Source organism: Schistocerca cancellata, chromosome 3, assembly GCF_023864275.1.
Source record: "Schistocerca cancellata isolate TAMUIC-IGC-003103 chromosome 3, iqSchCanc2.1, whole genome shotgun sequence".
Lineage (NCBI taxonomy): Eukaryota > Metazoa > Arthropoda > Insecta > Orthoptera > Acrididae > Schistocerca > Schistocerca cancellata.
Window position 1 is genome coordinate 58,440,518 of NC_064628.1, and position 22,291 is coordinate 58,462,808.

The window sequence follows — 22,291 nt, forward strand, 5'->3', positions numbered from 1 at the left end:
TGCGACGATAGATCGCTAGACTGCCTCTTTTTGTGCAAACAACCACTGGTCAACGTCCTTCATACCACGAACACATAGCGTGCTGACAGCACGATTCTGCCGAATTCTGAGCGTTGTGTAGACCGCAAAATGCCGGACCGCAATGCTAAATGAAACGTCGCTCCGTTCCGGGTACTTCTCACTAGGACGGAGCAAAGCCGCGTGACAGGCCGTGCGTTGGTCCGGCGGCCGCCCGCGCACGCAACACGCGTGAAGTTCGGCACGCCGTGACCGGCCCTGGGTGGTAGGTCACGCGTCCAAAGCACGCAGGAGGCGGCCGCACGGGTAGCGGGAGCTGCGTGCGAGGACTGGGACTCTTTTAACCTCGGCGAGTTTCGGAAAAATGCAGGAAGGGCTTCAGTTTCAAATGGTGCAGGACGAACACAGGAAGAAGGTAGCCACAGCAACAATTAACATTGTAGTTGCAAAACTGTCGTAGGTGTGGTGAGAGAAAACCAGAGCTCCAAATGCTAACAGAAAGCCCTGAAGGTCAAATCCTTAAGATTACCGAAAGCTGCCTAAATCCGGAGATAACTTAAGCCGACATTTTTATGAAGGGCCTAAAAGTGTTTGATGAAGTTGGATTAAATATAGTTAGTGGCAGATTTGTTGCTGTTAGAAATAGATTACGTTGTAGAGAAATTGAAGTAAGTTCCTGTGAGCATGGGTGGAGGTTATACTTGACAAACCGAACAAAGTATTGATTGGTTCCTTTTGCCTACCCCCTGCCTCACATGATACTGTTGCCGAACAGTTCAAAGAAAACTTGAGTGTCATCACAAATAGCTACCCCACTCACACAATTATAGTTAGTGGTGACTTGAATGTGTTGGTGAAAATACGTATTTAAAGCCAGTGGTAGGTATAAAACATCGTCAGAAATTGTACTAAACCCATTCTCTGAAAGTTATTTTGAGTAATTATTTCAGGAGCCTAAACTAATATGAGGGGTCCACGACGTTGGGATTACAGATTTATTTCAAACTTTGTACACCTTTAGTACGTGATTAAAACAACGTAATGTGGACGTAGTAAGGTGCACTACTCCAGAAATTCCGAGAAAATCGCAGGAGAAGTTTTTCGCGTCTATTGTGTAACTGATGTATCTGTGGGTAGGCGCCGGAAGTTAAGAGTTCATGGTTGTCAAATGGAGCGGGCACGGTAGCTCAGAGTGTTCGGTCAGAGTGTTAGGTGCCCTCTGTAGTTAAAAAAATTGAGTGAGCGGATCAACGATAAACCTGAACGGGTGTCATGGGACGTCCGCTCTGAACAAATGGAATGATCATATAAAGTTGATCGTCGGTAAAGCAGATGCCAGACTGAGATTCATTGGAAGAATCCTAAGGAAATGCAATCCGAAAATAAAGGAAGTAGGCTACAGTACGCTTGTTCGCCCGCTGCTTGAATACTGCTCAGCAATGTGGGATCCGTACCAGATAGGGTTGATAGAAGAGATAGAGAAGATCCAACGGATAGCAGCGCGCTTCGTTACAGGACCATGTAGTAATCGGGAAAGCGTTACGGAGATGATAGATAAACTCCAGTGGAAGACTCTGCAGGAGAGACGCTCAGTAGCTCGGTACGGGCTTTTGTTGAAGTTTCGAGAACATACCTTCACCGAAGAGTCAAGCAGTATATTGCTCCCTCCTACGTATATCTCGCGAAGAGACCATGAGGATAAAATCAGAGAGATTAGAGCCCACACTGAGGCATACCGACAATCCTTTTTTCACGAAGAATACGAAACTGGAATAGAAGGGAGAACCGATAGAGGTACACAAGGTAACCTCCGCCACACACCGTCAGGTGGCTTGCGGAGTATGTATGCAGATGTAGATTTAGATGTCACGAACAAAATGAGGTCAACCAAAAAAAAACAGTGGTTATCGTTCGAGAAAGTAAGACGAACGTGTAAGGGCGACGGTTCGACCTCCGATCAGACTTAATTTTTAATCTATATTTTTTTCATCAACGGCTATATTATTTGACTTATATAATATTTGAAGGAAATATAATTTTAAAAAAACACCTGTATTTGCGTGAAGTTTTAATGAATTTCATGTTGTTTGACTACTTACTAGTCTTAATTAAATTTCATTATTAGAACAAACAGATTTATAACTGTTGACAAGTAAATGAAGAAACACTTAGAGTTTTCTTGAAAATGTATGCCTGCCGTGATTTGCTAAAGCCCTCATACAAGCAATCCGGTAAGGTAAACGAAACTACTTTGCACCTCGACGCTTCGAGCTGCAGACACAGACGCAAGCCCCATTTGGCAGTTAACCTGCGTAGCGGTGAGACGAATAGTGTAGGCACAAATTTTTTGAATATCTCAGAATTTACACTTGTACTACAAAAATGAAGGTTTGAGCAGGAGTCGCACCGTCGCCTCAGTTACGTTCGTCTTACGAAGCTCAAACTCTAACCACTTTTTTTAAGCATTTTGTTCGTTTTTGTTCCTTGTGTTTTGTTGTAACGGACATCACATGACATCCGTTGAAGTTCGTTGTTGATCCCTTCACTCAGTTGTTTGTTAAAGAGGGCAGCTAATCCTGTGACCGAACACACAGCTATTCTGCCGGCTCCATTTGACCACCATGAACTCTTAACATCAGGCCCCTACGCACAGATACAGGGTGTTTCAAAAATGACCGGTATATTTGAAACGGCAATAAAAACTAAACGGGCAGCGATAGAAATACACCGTTTGTTGCAATATGCTTGGGACAACAGTACATTTTCAGGCGGGCAAACTTTCGAAATTACAGTAGTTACAATTTTCAACAACAGATGGCGCTGCAAGTGATGTGAAAGATATAGAAGACAACGCAGTCTGTGGGTGCGCCATTCTGTATGTCGTCTTTCTGCTGTAAGCGTGTGCTGTTCACAACGTGCAAGTGTGCTGTGAACAACATGGTTTATTCCTTAGAACAGAGGATTTTTCTGGTGTTGGAATTCCACCGCCTAGAACACAGTGTTGTTGCAACAAGACGAAGTTTTCAACGGAGGTTTAATGTAACCAAAGATACGAAAAGCGATACAATAAAGGATCTGTTTGAAAAATTTCAACGGACTGGGAGCGTGACGGATGAACGTGCTGGAAAGGTAGGGCGACCGCGTACGGCAACCACAGAGGGCAACGCGCAGCTAGTGCAGCAGGTGATCCGACAGCGGCCTCCGGTTTCCATTCGATGTGTTGCAGCTGCGGTCCAAATGACGCCAACGTCCACGTATCGTCTCATGCGCCAGAGTTTACACCTCTATCCATACAAAATTCAAACGCGGCAACCCCTCAGCGCCGCTACCATTGCTGCACGAGAGACATTCGCTAACGATATAGTGCACAGGATTGATGACGGCGATATGCATGTGGGCAGCATTTGGTTTACTGACGAAGCTTATTTTTACCTGGACGGCTTCGTCAATAAACAGAACTGGCGCATATGGGGAACCGAAAAGCCCCATGTTGCAGTCCCATCGTCCCTGCATCCTCAAAAAGTACTGGTCTGGGCCGCCATTTGTTCCAAAGGAATCATTGGCCCATTTTTCAGATCCGAAACGATTACTGCATCACGCTATCTGGACATTCTTCATGAATTTGTGGCTGTACAAACTGCCTTAGACGACACTGCGAACACCTCGTGGTTTAAGCAAGATGGTGCCCAGCCACACCGCACGCCGATGTCTTTAATTTCCTGAATGAATATTTCGATGATCGTGTGATTGCTTTGGGCTGTCCGAAACATACAGGAGGCGGCGTGGATTGGCCTCCCTATTCGCCAGACATGAACCCCTGTGACTTCTTTCTGTGGGGACACTTGAAAGTCCAGGTGTACCGCCAGAATCCAGAAACAATTGAACAGCTGAAGCAGTACATCTCATCTGCATGTGAAGCCATTCCGCCACACACGTTGTCAAAGGTTTCGGGTAATTTCATTCAGAGACTACGCCATATTATTGGTACGCATGGTGGATATGTGGAAAATATCGTACTATAGTGTTTCCCAGACCGCAGCGCCATCTGTTGTTGAAAATTGTAACTACTGTAATTTCGAAAGTTTGTCTGCCTGAAAATGTACTGTTGTCCCAAGAATATTGCAACAAACTGTATATTTCTATCGCTGCTCGTTTAGTTTTTATTGCCGTTTCAAATATACCGGTCATTTTTGAAACACCCTGTACATCAGTTACATAAGAGACGCGCAAAACTTCTCTTGCTATTTTCTCTGAACTGCCAGAGTAGTACACTTTACTAATTGCACATTATTTTGTCTTAATGGCCCACTGTTTTTCAAGTAAATCTGTAGTCCCAACGCTGTGGCCTCCCCTTGTAAGTGTAAATGGCTGCGAAAACATACTTGACCTCTTAACAACAAATCGTCCTCAACAAACAGGTAGCATCATGGCGGGTACAGGGATTAGTGTAGCGAGTGACGCTACCAGCAACATCCAAATCCAGCAAACACAAACACAAAATACATCTATTAAAAAAACCAGATAAACATTCGCTTGACGCCTTCCAAAGAGACAGCCTCCACTCCTCTCGAACTATTAAGTGTGAACGAGATGTGGTTTAAATTCAGACAAATAGTATCTGGAGCATTTGGCAGATTTATAAGAAATAAATTAACACACGATGGTGCCGATCCCCCATGATACACAAAACAAGCCAGAACACTGTTGCACAGGCAACGGGAAAAGCATGCCAAATTTAAAAGCACACAAAATCTCCAAAACTGACTTAGCGCGAACTTTAGTGTAAGTCGCTTAAAATGAAACTCTGTCTCATAATGTGAAAGAAATTTCAAAGAGATTCTCGTCGTATGTAAAGTACACAAGCGGCAAGAGGCAATCGATAACTTCACTGCGAGGTACCAATTGTAATATTACCGATGACAGTGCAGCTAAAACGGAGTTATTAAATCACGGTTTCCCGAAATGCCTTCACCAAAACAAAGGGTAGCAAATATTCCAGAATTACAATCGAGAACAACTGCCAACATGAGTAACTTAGAAGTATGTATCATCGGTGCAGCGCAACAGCTTACTTTGCTTAATAATGACGAAACCTCAAGTCTAGACTGTATCCCAGTTCGGTTCCTTCCAGAGTATCCCGATACAGTAACTCTGTACTTAGCAACCGTACACAACTACTTGCACATCGAAAGAGCCGTACCTACAGGTTGGAAACTTGCACAAGGAAATAGAAGTTGTTGTTGTTCTAGTCTTCTGTCCAGAGACAGGTTTGATGCAGGTCTCCATGCTACTCCATCCTTTGCAAGCCTCTTCATCTCCGAATAACTACTGCAACCTACATCCTTCTGAATCTGCTTAGCGTATTCATCTATTGGTCTCCCTCGACACTTCACTCCAGTACTAAATAAATGATCTCTTGATGCCCCAGAACATGTCCTCCCAGCCGCTCCCAACCGACCCCTTCTTCTAGACAAGCTGTGCCACATATTCCTCTTCTCCCCTATTCTATTCAGTACCACCTCATTAGCTACATGATCTACCCACCTAATCTTCAACATTCTTCTGTGGCACCACATTTCGAAAGCTTCGATTCTCTTCTCGTCTAAACTATTTATCGTCCATGTTTCACTTACATACATTCCTACACTCCATACAAAAACTTTCAGGAAAGACATCCTGACACTTTAATCTATACTCGATGTTAACAGATTTTTCTTCTTCAATAACGAATTCCTTGCCATAGCCAGTCTAGATTTCATATCCTCTCTACTTCGACGATCATCAGTTATTTTGCTCCCCAAATAGGAAAACTCGTTTACTACTTTAAGTGTCTCATTTCCTAAAGTGACATCCTCAACATCACCTGCTGTAATTCGACTATATTCCTTATTCTCGTTTTGGTTTTGTTGGCGTTCATCTTATATCCTCCTTTCAAGACATTGTCAATTCCATTCAGCTGCTCTTTCAGGTCCTTTGCTGTCCCTGACAGAATTACAATGCCGTTGGCAAACCTCAAAGTTTTTATTTCTTCTCCGTGGATTTTCATTCCTACTTCAAATTTTTCTTTTGTTGCCTTTACTGCTTGCCCACTATACTGACTGAATAACATCAGGGATAGGCTAAAAATCTGTCTCACTCTCTTCTCAACCACTGCTTCCCTTTCTTGACCCTCGATTCTTATAGCTGCCATCTGGTTTCTGTACAAAATGTAAATAGCCTTTCGCTCCCTGTATTTTATCCCTGCCGCCTTAAGATTTTGAAAGAGATTAGTCCAGCCAACACTGTCAAAAGCTTTCTCTGAATCTACAAATGCGAGAAATGTAGGTTTGCCTTTCCTTAACCTATCTTCTAAGATACGTCGTAGGGTCAGTATTGCCTCGAATGTTCCAGCATTTCTACGGAATCCAAATTGGTCTTCCCCGATTTCGGCTTCTACCAGTTTTTCCATTCGTCTGTAAATAATTCTTGTTGGTATTTTGCAACAGTGACTTAATTAACTGATAGTTCGGTAATTGTCAGACCTGTCAACACCTGCTTTCTTTGGAATTGGAATTATTATTTTCTTCTTGAAGTCTGAGGGTATTTCGCCTGACTCATACATCTTGTTCATCAAATAGAAGAGTTTTGTCATGGTTGGGTCACCCAAGGCTGTCATTAGTTGTCATGGGATGTTTTCTACTCCCGGTGCCTTGTTTTGACTTAAGTCATTCAGTGCTTTGTCAAATTCTTCACGCAGTATGATATCTCCCATTTCATTTTCATCAACTTCGTCTTTCATTTCCATAAAATTGCTGTCAAGTACATCGTCCTTGCATAAACCTTCTATATAGTCCTTTGCCGCGCATGGTAGCCAACTGGTCTTGCGCGTCTTCTCACTTTACGCGCGGCTTCCCCCTTCGGAGGGTCGAGTCCTTACTCGGGCATGGGTGTGTGTGTCCTCCTTAGCGTAAGTTGGTTTAAGTTAGATTAAGTAGTGTGGAAGCTTAGGGACTGATGACCTCAGCAATTTGGTCCTTTAACACCTTACCACTAATTTCCAAATTTCCTATGTACTACTTCCGTCTTTCTGCTTTCCCTTCATTGCTTAGGACTGGTTTTCCATCTAAGCTCTTGATATTCATACAGGTGATTCTCTTTTTCTACAGGAATATTCTGCTGAATTACAGGCCCATATCATTAACGTCGATTTGCAGTAGGATTTTGGGACATATACTGTGTTAAAGGACTATGAATTACCTCTAGGGTAACGGTATATTGACACACAATCACCAATCATTCAGAGAATATTTTTTCTTGTGAAACTAGCTCTTTATCCGGACGAAGTAATGTGTGGTATCCCGAGGGGATCTCAAACTCATTCGGTATCACTAAATTTGCAAAAGGTTTTGGCACTGTTCCTCACAAGCGTCTTCTAACCAAATTGTGTGCGAGTGGAATATCGTCTCAGCTGCGCGGCTGGATTCGTGATTTTGTGTCATAAAAGTCTCGTACGTAGTAATCGACGAAAATCGTAGAATAAAACAGAAGTGATATCTGGCATTTCCCACGGAAGTGTTATAGGCCCTTTGCTGTTCCTAATCAACAATGAGGAGCAGTCCTCTTGGATTGTTTGCAGATGGTACTGTCATTTACTGCCTAGTAAAGTTTTCAGAAGATCAAAACCAAATTCAAAATGACTTAGACGCGATATCTGAATGGTGCGAAAATTGGTGCGATAAGTGGCGTATGTTCTCAATAGGAAATTGTGAGAGCTCATCCACTTGAGTACATAAAAGAAATCTGTTAAATTCCATTTACACGATGAATCACACAGATTTTAAGACTAAATATTTAGGATTTACAATTAAGAACAACTTAGTTCGAACAATAACATAGCTAACGTTGTGGGGAGGTAATCCGAGTACTGTGCTTTATTGGCAGAACGGTTAGGTGACGCAACAAGTGTACTAAATAGACTGCCTACACAACTCTTGTTCGTTCTCTGTTAGGGTAATGCTGCACCTTATCGATCCTCAACAGAAAGGATTGACGGAGGACATCGAAAAAGTTCCAAGAAGGTCAGCTCGTTTTGTGGTTTCGCGTAGTAGGTGACAGAGTGCCACGTATGTGATACGGAAGTTGGAATGGCAATCATTAAAACAAAGGCTTTTTCTGTTGCTGCGATATCTTTTCACAAAATTTCAGTCACGGACATTCTCCTGTGAATGTTTTATTATCACCATTGTCCACAGGGAAAAATGATCTCTTAGTAAAGTAATTAACATCAGAGCTAGTACAGAAAGATTTAAGTGTTCATTTTTCCCACTTGCTGTTAGAGATTGAAACGGTAGAGAAATCATTCAAAGAACCGTCTACCAGGCAGTTGCGGGATAGTCATGTAGATGTAGATGTGAACCAGTCCCACTTGCATTCCATATTGTGAGGTAACGCACGAATTGTGGCGTGCCGCAAGGGCCACCCGTCCAACCGGGGCCCGGCGAACACGTGGTTTCGAACATTAGCCTGACGAGAGGGGTAGCCCCAGAGCATGGTCCAGCCGCGGGGCGTGGCTGGGAATTCCATCGTGACACTGTGCTGCTGAACGAGACACGCCGGGAGTGTCAAAGATGGCGGACTTTGTGAAACGTTAATGGCAGACATTTCACAGTTCGTATGGAAATTAATAGTAGCCACATGAATCATGATACCTCAGAAAGAAACTTGTACATTACCATTATTTGCACGACGATTCTGATGGTGTAACCAGATTTTCAATATATTTGTTAGTTTAAAGTTTAGTATCTGACTGTAAATTAGACAAGTAACACCCAGCAAACGAGTTTCCAAAATGTAGACGCTTCATCCGCTTTCGTCGATCGACGTGTCTTTAGGAAGCTATTAGTGTAAACCTAAATTGGTATGAATTACAGGCATGTTACAAGATTTTAAACATGGCTGCAACAGCAACTGTTGAAATTCTTCACGATAAAGGATGACATCCAAAAACAGTTGCAGGATAAAAATTTATTGAATTTCTTGACCAGGTTTCGGTACATGTACATGTAAATATACCTTCATCAGAAGTAAAAAATCTAAAATTACATCATGCAATGGAGATTAATAAAACAATTGTGCCAAAGGCGTCGTCAATAATTAAGACATGTTCTCCATTTGTACAACATGACTATAGGCACAGGGTCAAAGCGAACAGTTTAGCACCATTAAACTGTTCGCTTTGACCCTGTGTCTATAGTCATGTTGTACAAATGGAGAAGATGTCTTAATTATTGACGACGCCTTTGGCACAATTGTTTTATTAATCTCCATTGCATGATGTAATTTTAGATTTTTTACTTCTGATGAAGGTATATTTACATGTACATGTACCGAAACCTGGTCAAGAATTTCAATAAATTTTTATCCTGCAACTGTTTTTGGCTGTCATCCTTTATCATGAACAGGCATGTTACCTGAATATTACATGAGTTATTAGAAGTTAAAGTGGCCCGTTACTATCTATCGCGTCAGGCCATAAGTATTCCACAGTTACACGAGAAAAATGGTAGCAGCATACTTATAAATATATTTATTCATCTATGATTTTGTTTATATCCGATATATACTATTCATGAAGAAACTGGTTAAATATTTACTGTGTTTTAGAAAGCATAGAAACATTAGGCTAGTGGCCTACCTTTTGTTCCACTCCTTTGATATATGTTTATTTAATTTGTTCGTGTTTCTAATAATGTGTGTTAGAGCGTGTTTATGGTCCAGTCGTAGGAGTACTTATTTAATTTCAAGTTATTTAAATGTAAATACAGTATTTAGAATGCGTTGCATCATGTTTGTGGGGGTGCGTTAGCTTGAAGACGTGAGCGCTCTAGCCAATCACAGCGCTCGTGAATGGGGAGACTGGATGGAAGCGGGAGAAGAGCATCGTTTTGAGAGAGGAGAGGGAGTTCGGGAGTGGGCTGTACGAGAGAGTACGGAACACGACGCGGGAAGTGCAGCACGCGACGGCGCGACGGACGCGGAGTCGGCGGAGAGACTTGGAGAGTGTTTAGCGGTTTGCGCGTGGTCGAGACAGATAGAAATACTTCGGAGTGCCGACTTGTGCACTTGTGAGATTTCCTTGGCTTCTACAGTGAAGACGTAGTGTGCGTTTAGAAGTGAATATCTCGATAGCTACGTTGTCGTTCGCCGGCCGGTGTGGCCGAGCGGTTCTAGGCGCTTCAGTCTGGAACCGTGCCAACGCTACGGGCATGGATGTGTGTGGTGTTCTTAGGTTAGTTAGGTTTAATTAGTTCTAAGTTCTAAGGGACTGATGATCTCAGATGTTGAGTCCCCTAATGCTCAGAGCCATTTGAACCATTATGTTGTCGTTCATAAATAATTCAAAAAATGGTTCAAATGGCTCTGAGCACTATGGGACTTAACATCTGTGGTCATCAGTCCCCTAGAACTTAGAACTACTTAAACCTAACTAACCTAAGGACATCACACACATCCATGCCCGAGGCAGGATTCGAACCTGCGACCGGAGCAGTCGCGCGGTTCCGGACTGAGCGCCTAGAACCGCTAGACCACCGCGGCCGGCTCATAACTAATTATGTGCAGTAGGAATCTATTGTTTCCTTATTATTCAACTTATATTTTATTTAATTGCTGGATCATCGACACCAATAACTGTTTGCAGAAATATACCGCATTCTCAAAAGTACTTTTACTATCGTACTCATCATTTAAAGTCGTTACGTTAGTACCTGCAGATTTTATTTAATTGCGATCTTTCATTTGTAAATTTATATGTCACTTTCACAATTCGCAATTGTCGAGTGATAGAAACCTTCCACCATTCGATTCATGTGTGTATTCATGTCGTATACTGTAGACTCAGCAGTATTTGGCCTGTAATGCGGCTACTACGTATCCCAGCCCCTAGACAACGAAACCAGCCAAAACTTTCTATGTTTCAACTCTGAGTCGCAGGGTGCGTAGTGTTTGAAAGCCCGCAATATGTAGTTGAGTGGAGTGGATCTACCCACAGCTTATACCTTCCTGGAAATTCGATGTCTCTCAAAAAGAAGCATGGTTTTTACTGAGAAACTTGGTTTAGTACATCCACAACACACCACGCTAGGTCGAATTCCAGGGCAGATGAAAAATAAATAAATAAATAAATAAATAAAGAATAAAACGGCGTGCTGTAGCTACCGTCGCAATCAGTAATACCAGTACGCCGTTCCCCGTCCCGTATAGTATAACTACATTTGTAGGTATCATTCACTAACCACTTGCAGCAGCCTTCCGCCTGACAACCTTCCCGTTCGGAGACTCACACCAGACTCTTCTGCTGGCAGCTCGGTCTTCGCCACGCAGCAAGCGCCTCGGCTCAGGGCCAAGGATCACAAACGGCTCGCGAGAGAGAAAATGTATCATTAAGCGCGATGCGCCTGTTGCGAAATTTTTCGCCATACATTCGTTCGGTTTATACTGCTGTGATGTGCTTGTCCTTAAATTCCTGTAATGAATAATGTTCCATCATCGGAAGGTACTTGATATCTACCTATACGAGGTGCATTCAAGTTCTAAGGCCTCCGATTTTTTTTCTCCGGACTGGAAAGAGATAGAAACATGCGCATTGTTTTAAAATGAGGCCGCGTTCATTGTCAATACGTCCCAGAGATGGCAGCACCGTACGGCAGATGGAATTTCACCGCCAGCGGCGAGAATGAGAACTGTTTTAAATACTTAAAATGCCGACGTTTTCCTTACTTGAACAGCGTGCAATCATTCGTTTTCTGAATTTGCGTGGTGTGAAACCAAATGAAATTCATCGACAGTTGAAGGAGACATATGGTGATGGAGTTATGGATGTGTCGAAAGTGCGTTCGTGGGTGCGACAGTTTAATGAAGGCAGAACATCGTGTGTCAACAAACCGAAACAACCTCGGGCTCGCACAAGCCGGTCTGACGACACGATCGAGAAAGTGGAGAGAATTGTTTTGGGGGATCGCCGAATGACTGTTGAACAGATCGCCTCCAGAGTTGGCATTTCTGGGGGTTCTGCGCACACAGTTCTGCATGACCTGAAAATGCGAAAAGTGTCATCCAGATGGGTGCCACGAATGCTGACGGACGACCACATGGCTGCCCGTGTGGCATGTTGCCAAGCAATGTTGACGCGCAACGACAGCATGAATGGGACTTTCTTTTCGTCGGTTGTGACAATGGATGAGACGTGGATGCCATTTTTCAATCCAGAAACAAAGCGCCAGTCAGCTCAATAGAAGCACACAGATTCACCGAGACCAAAAAAATTTCGGGTAACCGCCAGTGCTGAAAAAATGATGGTGTCCATGTTCTGGAACAGCGAGGGCGTAATCCTTACCCATTGTTTTCCAAAGGGCACTACGGTAACAGGTGCATCCTACGAAAATGTTTTGAAGAACAAATTCCTTCCTGCACTGCAACAAAAACGTCCGGGAAGGGCTGCGCGTGTACTGTTTCACCAAGACAATGCACCCGCACATCGAGCTAACGTTACGCAACAGTTTCTTCGTGATAACAACTTTGAAGTGATTCCTCATGCTCCCTACTCACCTGACCTGGCTCCTAGTGACTTTTGGCTTTTTCCAACAACGAAAGACACTCTCTGTGGCCGCACATTCACCAGCCGTGCTGCTATTGCCTCAGCGATTTTCCAGTGGTCAAAACAGACTCCTAAAGAAGCCTTCGCCGCTGCCATGGAATCATGGCGTCAGCGTTGTGAAAAATGTGTACGTCTGCAGGGCGGTTACGTCGAGAAGTAACGCCAGTTCCATCGATTTCGGGTGAGTAGTTAATTAGAAAAAAAATCGTAGGCCTTAGAACTTGAATGCACCTCGTACTTCATTTTAGGTGAAAATTCAACCCTCCACCTCTGGGGCACCTGGCGCCACCCTCCCCCTCCACCCAGTTCCATAATTCTTGCTCAGGCAAGCAGGGGTCTGCCTGGGTCATTGGTTGTTTCCCTAGCGTTTCATGGGACCCCTATGGAACGGTCTCATAAAACTACTACTCCTGATGGGGCGGGTGTACCGCCAGGTAGTATCTACGGCTACTCATCAAAAAGAGTTCGGTTGGTCAGTCCTCCCGAATAGAAGTCTCAGAATCATAATAACCGGGCATTAGTGTGCCATAACACTTTCGTTGTAACCAAGCGAACGGAGGTAATCTTTGAGGTCTTCCCTTTCTATATTCACAAGGCATTGAAAGGTATTGCTGGGTCTCTAAAAAGTGACGAACGGCTTCATAATGGAACTCTTTTAGTTAAAACTGCTAATTCAAACCAAATATCTAAGCTTCTGGGATGTAAGGTCTTAGGTGACTACCCAGTCGAGACTGAGATGAATAACAAACTTTAGCAAGAGTGTAGTTACCTGCTCCGATATGATGGAGGTGGACCCCGCAGAGTTAGGTGACTAATGGAAAAATATGGTCGTCGCGGAAGTGCAGAACTATGTGAGGAGAATCAATGGCAAATTGGAAAAATCGGTAACATTTATTCTAACGTTTAGTACTCCGGAATTACCTGAACATATACTCTGAGGTTTATCCGTCTTAAGGTTCGCTCGTTTGTTCCCAGCGCAATGTGATGCTTCAAATGTCCTGGGAAGGCTACGTGTGGCAATTGTGGACGCTGAGCTCACGAATCAGGCAATGCCTGTACACTTCCTCTGGAATGTGTAAATTGCTCTGGGGATCACCCATTGTGGAGCAGAAAGTGTGCGGTGACAACGAGGAAAAAAAATTCAGGAGTTGAAAGTCAAGAGGTGAATACCCTAAGGTTAAGCTAAAAAAGATTTCAAAGCTAAGCAACCTCCGGTTTTTGCTACTTCTTTTCCATCAGCCTTTGAGACGCCTAGTGTGCTGTCTCCACACACACTCAGACCATAGATTCGAGCACGAGCGCATGCACTTGTCGGTGCACCTGTGGGGGAAACGTTCCACCTTAGACAGAAGTCATTCGGAAGCCGTCGGCAATGGGCTTTCCACCTAAGCCATATACAAGAGCCCACAATCAGAAGCTAACTAAACCGTCCCCGCAACCCAGGCCACCATTTCCTCCCATAGTAAAGAGAAACGTCCTATGAAAAGTAGTTGAAAGTCCAAGAAAGTGGTAGGTAAACCTTCGACTCGGCGAGCTCTCTCCCTCTCTAATGCCGACTATGCTCTTGAGAATATGGACTTCCATTTGGAGGAACTGGTGAGCCGGTAACCGGCTAACATTCCCCCTGACCTCCCTGGTAAATTACCACCTCCAAGGGACAAAGGCAGGAACAACCTTCGCCAAGCAACGGCTTCCACAGGGAGTTCTGTGTTGCAGTGGAATTTAAATGGATGTCGCTCACATTTGGAAGAATTACAGCTCCTGGTCCAGGTAGAAACCGTTCTTCATCTGCTTACAAGAAACGAATCTTAAAATCACTGGCACACCTGCATTACAGGGTTACTATTCATACAGGAAGGACGATATTACTGGAGACAAGGCTAAAGGTGAAGTGACAAATTACTTTCCTCTCCTGTCCCTCCTCACCACGACCATGCAAGCAACTGCTGTGAAAGTTCTACCACCCTTTAACGTCACATTGTAGCTTCCACCTAATGATGCTCTGGATGCAGACGCACTAACAGAACTCTTCCATACATTCCCACGCCTATTCCTCCTTGTGGGAGACTTCAGTGTACACAGTGTGCTGTGGGGCTCGGCTACCACTTGCTCCAGGGGTCTGATGATTGGGAGAATCGTCCATTCTGAGAGTATCTACCTTCTGAACGCAGGTCACATGACACACTTTTCCACAGCTGTATGGTCTTTTTCGGCCATTGACCTTTGTTTTTGTTCCCTAGCTATTGCAGACTCAGTCCAGTGGGAAGTGGCTACAGATTTACATTCTAGAGACCACTTCCCAGCATGGATCTGAATGCTGACTAGAATGGTGGCTGACAGGACACCATGCAGATGGGTGATAAAAGGGAAAATTGGTTAGAGTACGGTCGACAGGCTACTTTTGAACAAAATGACTCTGCAGAGAAGATGGTGGGCCACATCACTTGTGAGATTCAACAGGCTGTCACAGAGTCCATCCTATAGCACAGCAACTACCTTACATGATGGCCTGCACCTATGTGGAATGAAGACTGTCTATTGGCAATCAGGGCCAGACAAACAGCTCTGCAGGGCTTCAAACACTGTCCAACTGCAGAAAACCTTCATGCTTTCAGATCTCTGAGAACATATGTGAGGCAAGTGATAAAAGAATGGAAAATGGCTTCCTGGAAGGAATTCAAGACTTACATTAATCGGTTCACTTCCACTACACAAGTTTGGGACTCAATAAGATGGATTTCAGGAAAGGGTAGTACACGACCCCTTACAGCCTTGTCAAGTAATGGGGGCTTGGTGGACACGCCAGAAGACTTGGCTCATGTTTTAGCTGAACACTTCTTTACTGTCTCTATGTCATCCAGACAAGCTCCTGCTTTTCAGATATTCTGTAGGACTGCAGAGATGAGGAAGCTCAAGTCCTTCTCACATAATGAGGAAGTCTATAACCTTCCATTACCTATGTGGTTACTGGAATCAGCTTTATCTGCAGCCAGAAACACTGCTCCAGGACATAATGAAGTCCATTATGCCATGCTTCGTCATCTGTACCCTGAAGCAAAAGGACTGCTTCTCTCTTCTTTTAATCAGGTCTGGTTTGATTAACAGTACCCAAAGCCTTGGAAGGAGTCAATATTAATTCCATACTGGGAACCACGCAGGACCGTAGTAGCCCTAACAGTTACACGAGTGCAGTCCTTCCCATTTTTATGGGTAAGACACTTGAACCCATGGTCAAACCCGCTTCGACTGGCTGCTCGAATCGCGAGGTCCCTTGAGCCGCTCCCAGTGCGGTTTAAGGCGCTACTGTTCCACCCTTGACAACTTAATTCTACTGGGGAAGGCGATGAAGGACTCCTTCTTAGTCTGAAGCCACTTGGTGTATGTGTTTTTTGACACTACTTGGAGGTACAACATTCTTCGCCAGCCGGCCGCGGTGGTCTCGCGGTTCTAGGCGCTCAGTCTGGAACCGCGCGACTGCTACGGTCGCAGGTTCGAATCCTGCCCCGGGCATGGGTGTGTGTGATGTCCTTAGGTTAGTTAGGTTTAAGTAGTTCTAAGTTCTAGGGGACTTACGACCTAAGATGTTGAGTCCCATAGTGCTCAGAGCCATTTGAACCATTCTTCGCCAATTTGATGAATGGGGAGTATGTGGACGCCTGCGACTTGTTATCCAATCCTTTCTCGAGGACTGTCGTTTTCGATATCATGTTGGCGACGCCTTGTCTGACTGCTATGTTAAATAGAATGGGCTCCTCCAAGGCAATGTTCTCAGTATCACATTGGTTGCCATCGCTATCAATCGCATTTCCTCTGCAGTCAGGACCCCTGTCAAATGCTCTTTGTTTGTGGATGTGTTTGCAATCTTCTACTCTTCCTCTGATCTTACAACGACGACGAGGCAGCTACAGCTGACCATTAGGAGGCTGGAAACCTGGGCCAGGACAACTGGTTTTCGGTCATCCCCAGAGAAGACTATATGTGTCAATTTTAACCGTGCTCGTCGAAGTTTTAACCGACCAATGCTCACAAAAGGGGACAATATTTTACGTTCTCAAGAAACTGAGCGCTATTTGGGTTTAATATTTGACTCGAAATTGACTTGGCTCCCACACCTGAAAGACCTACGGACGACAAAGGGCTTCCAGTCATTGAACATTTTGAAATGCCTTAGCGGAAAAACATGAAGAGCTGAGAGGTCCCGTCTCCTGCAGTTTTGTAGGGCATTTGTTCGATCACGTTTAGATTATGGCAGCGTGGTCTAAAGATCTGGCCATATTTCCTACCTGAAGATGTTAGACGCTGTCCACCATGAGGGCATTTGGATACCAACTGGCGGCTTTTGGACCAGCCCAGTTCCAAGTCTGTGTGCAGAGGCTGGTGACCCACTACTCTAAATTCGGCGACGTATCCTTTTGGCTCGACAGGCATTGAAAGTCTCATCGTTATTTCAGTCATTTGCATTTAGTGTAGTGGTCCAACCCAATTGTGAAAAGCTGTTCAGGAATCGGCCTCATGCGACCAAACCGTTTGGGATACGTGCTGTAGACTGTATCAAGGATCTGAATCTATCACGTATCAAAATACACAGACAGGGATGGCACGTATTGCCGCCTTGGCGTCTTCAGAGGACCAAAGTGATTTTAAGCTTGACACAGTACAAGAAAACGTGTACTTCAGACTAAGTTTTTAAGACTTTGTTTTAGTCCTTTTCAAGAACGTACCAAAGTTTTGTCGTTGTTTATGCAGATGGATCCCAGCAAGAGAATGTCCTCGGTTGTCCTGCTGTTTTCCCTCACAGGGTTTTTGAAGTGCGTCTGGAACAATTTACGGATTACGACGCGTAATTATATGGTATTCTGGTGGCAGTGGAGAGTCTTCGGAGACATCGTCAAACAGGGTTTCTTGTCTGTTCCGACTAGCTTAGTGCACTTCAGGCACTTCACCAAATGTATCCAGTAGACCAGCCGATTCAGCTCGTCCATGGCTCCTTACAGCGGCTCCAACACCATGGGAAGCAGGTGATCTTTTGCAGGGTATCTTGCCACATTGGGATATAGGAAAGCGACATAGCCGACAAAGTCGCCAAGGAAGCATGTCAGGAAGGTGTTGCCCATCAATGTCCCGTCCCGTTGCATGCCGTCGTCTCATTTTCTGACAGACGCATCATGCGCCATTGGGAGACTGAATGGTTGCACGTGACAGAAAACAAACTGCGGTTGTTCAAATCTACCATAAAGATATCGTGGACTTCATGTGAGCCTCACCTTTGGAAAGAGGTTCTGCTTACCAGACTACACATCGGACATATCCCTTTAACACATGGCTTCCCCCTCCTGCCGGAGGATCCACCACTCCGTAAGATTTGTTGCATGTCGCTTTCAGTTCAGCGTATTTTCGCAACATGTGTCCTGTATACTGATATAATGGCAGCCCTCAGTCTGGATGGAGATCTGCCCACCATCCTCGCAGATACTGATTCTAGTGTTGCAAGAATTGTGAAATTTTGTGAACTGATAGGACTCATCCCAAAATTGGTGGGGAAGGGAGGCAGACTTTAGCACATTCTTGATTGCCTTCATCCCCACCCATGAGATTGGCATGTGGACTTTCCGTCAGGTCGCTGATGACCATGATGTTGCGCACCCCTGGCCTCAAATCATTATCATCATCATCGTCATCATCATTCACGACTCCCCTGGATACATTTACCTTAGAGTCATTCACTGTCCAGCAACGCAGGTCCACAGCTTCATATTGAATGAGGTATATTTTAACTTTATAAGTAAGGAACAAAAACTTTTACTAATGTGTGTTTGTTGTTGTTCAGTGCAAAGACATTAACATGAGCAAAGTGCTTAGAAATGTCTCGCTGCCTCAGCGTTGCCAACTCCACCCTTGGCAAACACCGTACAACGCCATCTTGAAAACATTCGCTCATCTGTAGATGTCAAAGCGTCTGCTCCTACACTCGCCGATATTGTGCAAAGACTCTCACCACTACAGCATAGGTGTCAAGTGCTCCACTGTTGCTTTTATTCAAGGGGTTAATGACGTCATAAAAGCGCTACGTTATAATTGCTTGTCTTAACACTCAAGTTTCTTGTAAATTAAAGTTATGTTGATTGCTAATTATACAGGTAATTCATTGCACCAAAAAGATTCTGAGAATCCCTCACAAATTGTCAGATCTTATTACATGCAAATCTAGGCTACAATAATTTTAATCATTGAACCAGATTGAAGGGCTGTGGAAAGGTGGAAAACATACAAAAACAAAAATCTCTAGAAAAATACCAAAATAAAATTCAGTAAATATTATCGTGTTTGATCGGAGGATTACAAAACTGAAATTGGATTTTGTCTGAACAAACTACGAGGGCTTTTTTTCTTTCAACCTTCGATCGATCGCGAAATTAAAACGACAATGTAAACCCGATGGAGCTTTGAGCATATGTGTTTCTCAGTATCTCTAGTAATCCCATCTATCGCATCACGTCGCATTTTTCAGTTCTGAACACACAGGGCTAATAGAACTCCTTGGGTAACAGAAGAAATATTGAATTTAATTGATGAAAGGAGAAAATATAAAAATGTAGTAAATGAAGCAGGCAAAAAGGAATACAAATGTCTCAAAAATGAGATTTACAGGAAGTGCAAAATGGCTAAGCAGGGATGGCTGGAGGACAAATGTAAGGTTGTAGAGGCTTATCTCACTCGGGGTAAGATAGATACTGCCTACAGGAAAATTAAAGAGACCTTTGGAGAAAAGAGAACCACTTGTATGAATATCAAGAGCTCAGATGGAAACCAGTTCTAAGCAAAGGAGGGAAAGCAGAAAGATGGAAGGAGTGTATAGAGGGTCTATACAAAGGCGATGTACTTCAGGACAATATTATGTAAATGGAAGCGGATGTAGATGAAGATGAAATGGGAGATACGATACTGCGTGAAGAGTTTGACAGAGCACTGAAAGACCTAAGTCGAAACAAGGCCCCGGGAGTAGACAACATTCCATTTGAATTACTGACGGTCTTGGAAGAGCCAGTCCTGACGAAACTCTACCATCTGGTAAGCAAGATGTATGAGACAGGTGAAATACCCTCAGACTTCAAGAAGAATATAATAATTCCAATCCCATAGAAAGCAGGTGTTGACAGATGTGAAAATTACCGAACAATCAGTTTAATAACCCACATCTGCAAAATACTATCGCGAATTCTTTACAGACGAATGGAAAAACTAGTAGAAGCCGACCTCGGGGATGATCAGTTTGGATTCCGTAGAAATATTGGAACACGTGAGGTAATACTGACCCTACGACTTATCTTAGAAGCTAGATTAAGGAAAGGCAAACCTACGTTTCTAGCATTTGTAGACGTAGAGAAAGCGTTTGACAATGTTGGCTGGAATACGCTCTTACAAATTCTGAAGGAGGCAGGGGTAAAATACAGGGAGCGAAAGGCTATTTACAATTTGTACAGAAACCAGATGGCAGTTATAAGAGACGAGGGACATGAAAGGGAAGCAGTGGTTTGGAAGGGAGTGAGACAGGGTTGTAGCCTATCTCCAATGTTATTCAACCTTTATATTGAACAAGCAGTGAAGGAAACAAAAGAAAAATTCGGAGTAGGTATTAAAATCCATGGAGAAGTTATAAGAACTTTGAGGTTTGCCGATGACATTGTAATTCTGTCAGAGACAGCAAAGGACTTGGAAGAGCAGTTGAACGGAATGGATAGTGTTTTGAAAGGAGGATATAAGATGAACATCAACAGAAGCACAACAAGGATAACGGAATGTAGTCGAATTAAGTCGGGTGATGCTGAGGGAATTAGATTAGGAAATGAGACACTTAAAGTAGTAAAAGAGTTTTGCTATTTGGGGAGCAAAATAACTGATGATGGTCGAAGTAGAGAGGATATAAAATGTAGACTGGCAATGGCAAGGAAAGCGTTTCCTAAGAAGAGAAATTTGTTAACATCGAGTATAGATTTAAGTGTCAGGAAGTCGTTTCTGAAAGTATTTTATGGAGTGTGGCCATGTATGGAAGTGAAACATGGACGATAAATAGTTTTGACAAGAAGAGAATAGAAGCTTTCGAAATGTGGTGCTACAGAAGAATGCTGAAGATTAGATGGGTAGATCACATAACTAATGAGGAGGTATTGAACAGGATTGGGGAGAAGAGAAGTTTGTGGCACAACTTGAAGAAGAAGGGATCGGTTGGTAGAACATGTTCTGAGGCATCAAGGGATCACCAATTTACTATTGGAGGGAAGCGTGGAAGGTAAAAATCGTAGAGGGAGACCAAGAGATGAATACACTAAGCAGATTCAAAAGGATGTAGGTTGCAGTAGGTACTGGGCGATGAAGAAGCTTGCACAGGATAGAGTAGCATGGAGAGCTGCATCAAACCAGTCTCAGGACTGAAGACCACAACAACAACAAAATGCGAACACTAATTATGTATACTGTACTGTAAACTGATTTGTTCCACATCACTCCAAGAAAAGAAGCGTTCAAATGATCTATGGAACGTGTAACTAACTAACATGAAGAAAAATCAGGGAGCGAAAAGTTAACTACAACTTGTACAGAAACCAGACTGAAGTTATAAGACCTGAAGCGCCGCTAAGGGAAACAGTGGTTGAAGGAGTGAGACAAGCTTGCAGCCTCTCTCCAGTGTTTTTCAGTCTGCACGTTGACCAAGCTGTAATGGAATCAGAGGAAGAAATATGAGGAGGGAATTAACCTTTTCACTACCAGCTTTTTAGAGCAAAAAATATTAACATATGATTGTCTTAACAAATGCCGTAATCAGAAATAAACGGGGGTGAGACAAATGAAAATCTTAAATATTTTTTTTAAAATGTTGTTTATTGTGCAGAAGTGGTACAAAGCTGTATCACTTTTCAACATAAACTCCCCCATGCTCAATGCAAGTCCTCCAGCGCTTACAAAAAGCATATATTCCTTAGGAAAAGAAATTCTTTTGGTAGTCCGCGCATTCACTCATGCACCGCGTGGCGTACCTCTTCATCAGAACGGAACTTCTTCCCCCCATTGCGTCTTTGAGTGGTCCAAACATATGGAAATCACTTGAGGCAAGGTCTGGTGAGTATGGTGGATGAGGAAGACTCTCAAAATGCAGGTGTGTGATTGTTGCAACTCTTGTACGGGCAGTGTGGGGCCTTGCAGTTTCATGTTGCAAAAGGACACCTGCTGACAGCAATCCACGTCGATTTGATTTGATTGCAGGCCGCAGATGATTTTTTTAGGAGATCTGTGTATGATGCACTGGTGACAGTGGTCCCTCTAGGCATGTAATGCTCCAAAATGACACCTTTTCGTCCCAAAAGAGAGTCAGCATAACCTTCCCTGCTGATGGTTCTTTTCGAAATTTCTTTCGTTTTGGTGATGAGGAATGGCGCCATTCCTTGCTTTCTGTCTTCGTTTCCGGTTGGTGGAAGTGAACCCAGGTTTCGTCCCCAGTAACGATTCTTGCAAGGAAGCCATCACCTTCTCGTTCAAAGCGCCGAAGAAGTTCTTCACAAGCATCAACACGTCGTTCTCTCATTTCAGGAGTCAGCTGCCGTGGCACGCATCTTGCAGACACTTTGTGAAACTGGAGCACGTCAT

General features: G+C 43.7%; 1 long non-coding RNA gene across 1 annotated transcript in view; it reads left to right on the top strand.

Moving 5' to 3' along the window:
• LOC126176959 (uncharacterized) overlaps nt 1-22,291 on the top strand; it is a 633,583-nt gene that overhangs the window by 270,042 nt on the left and 341,250 nt on the right. The window lies entirely within an intron of this gene.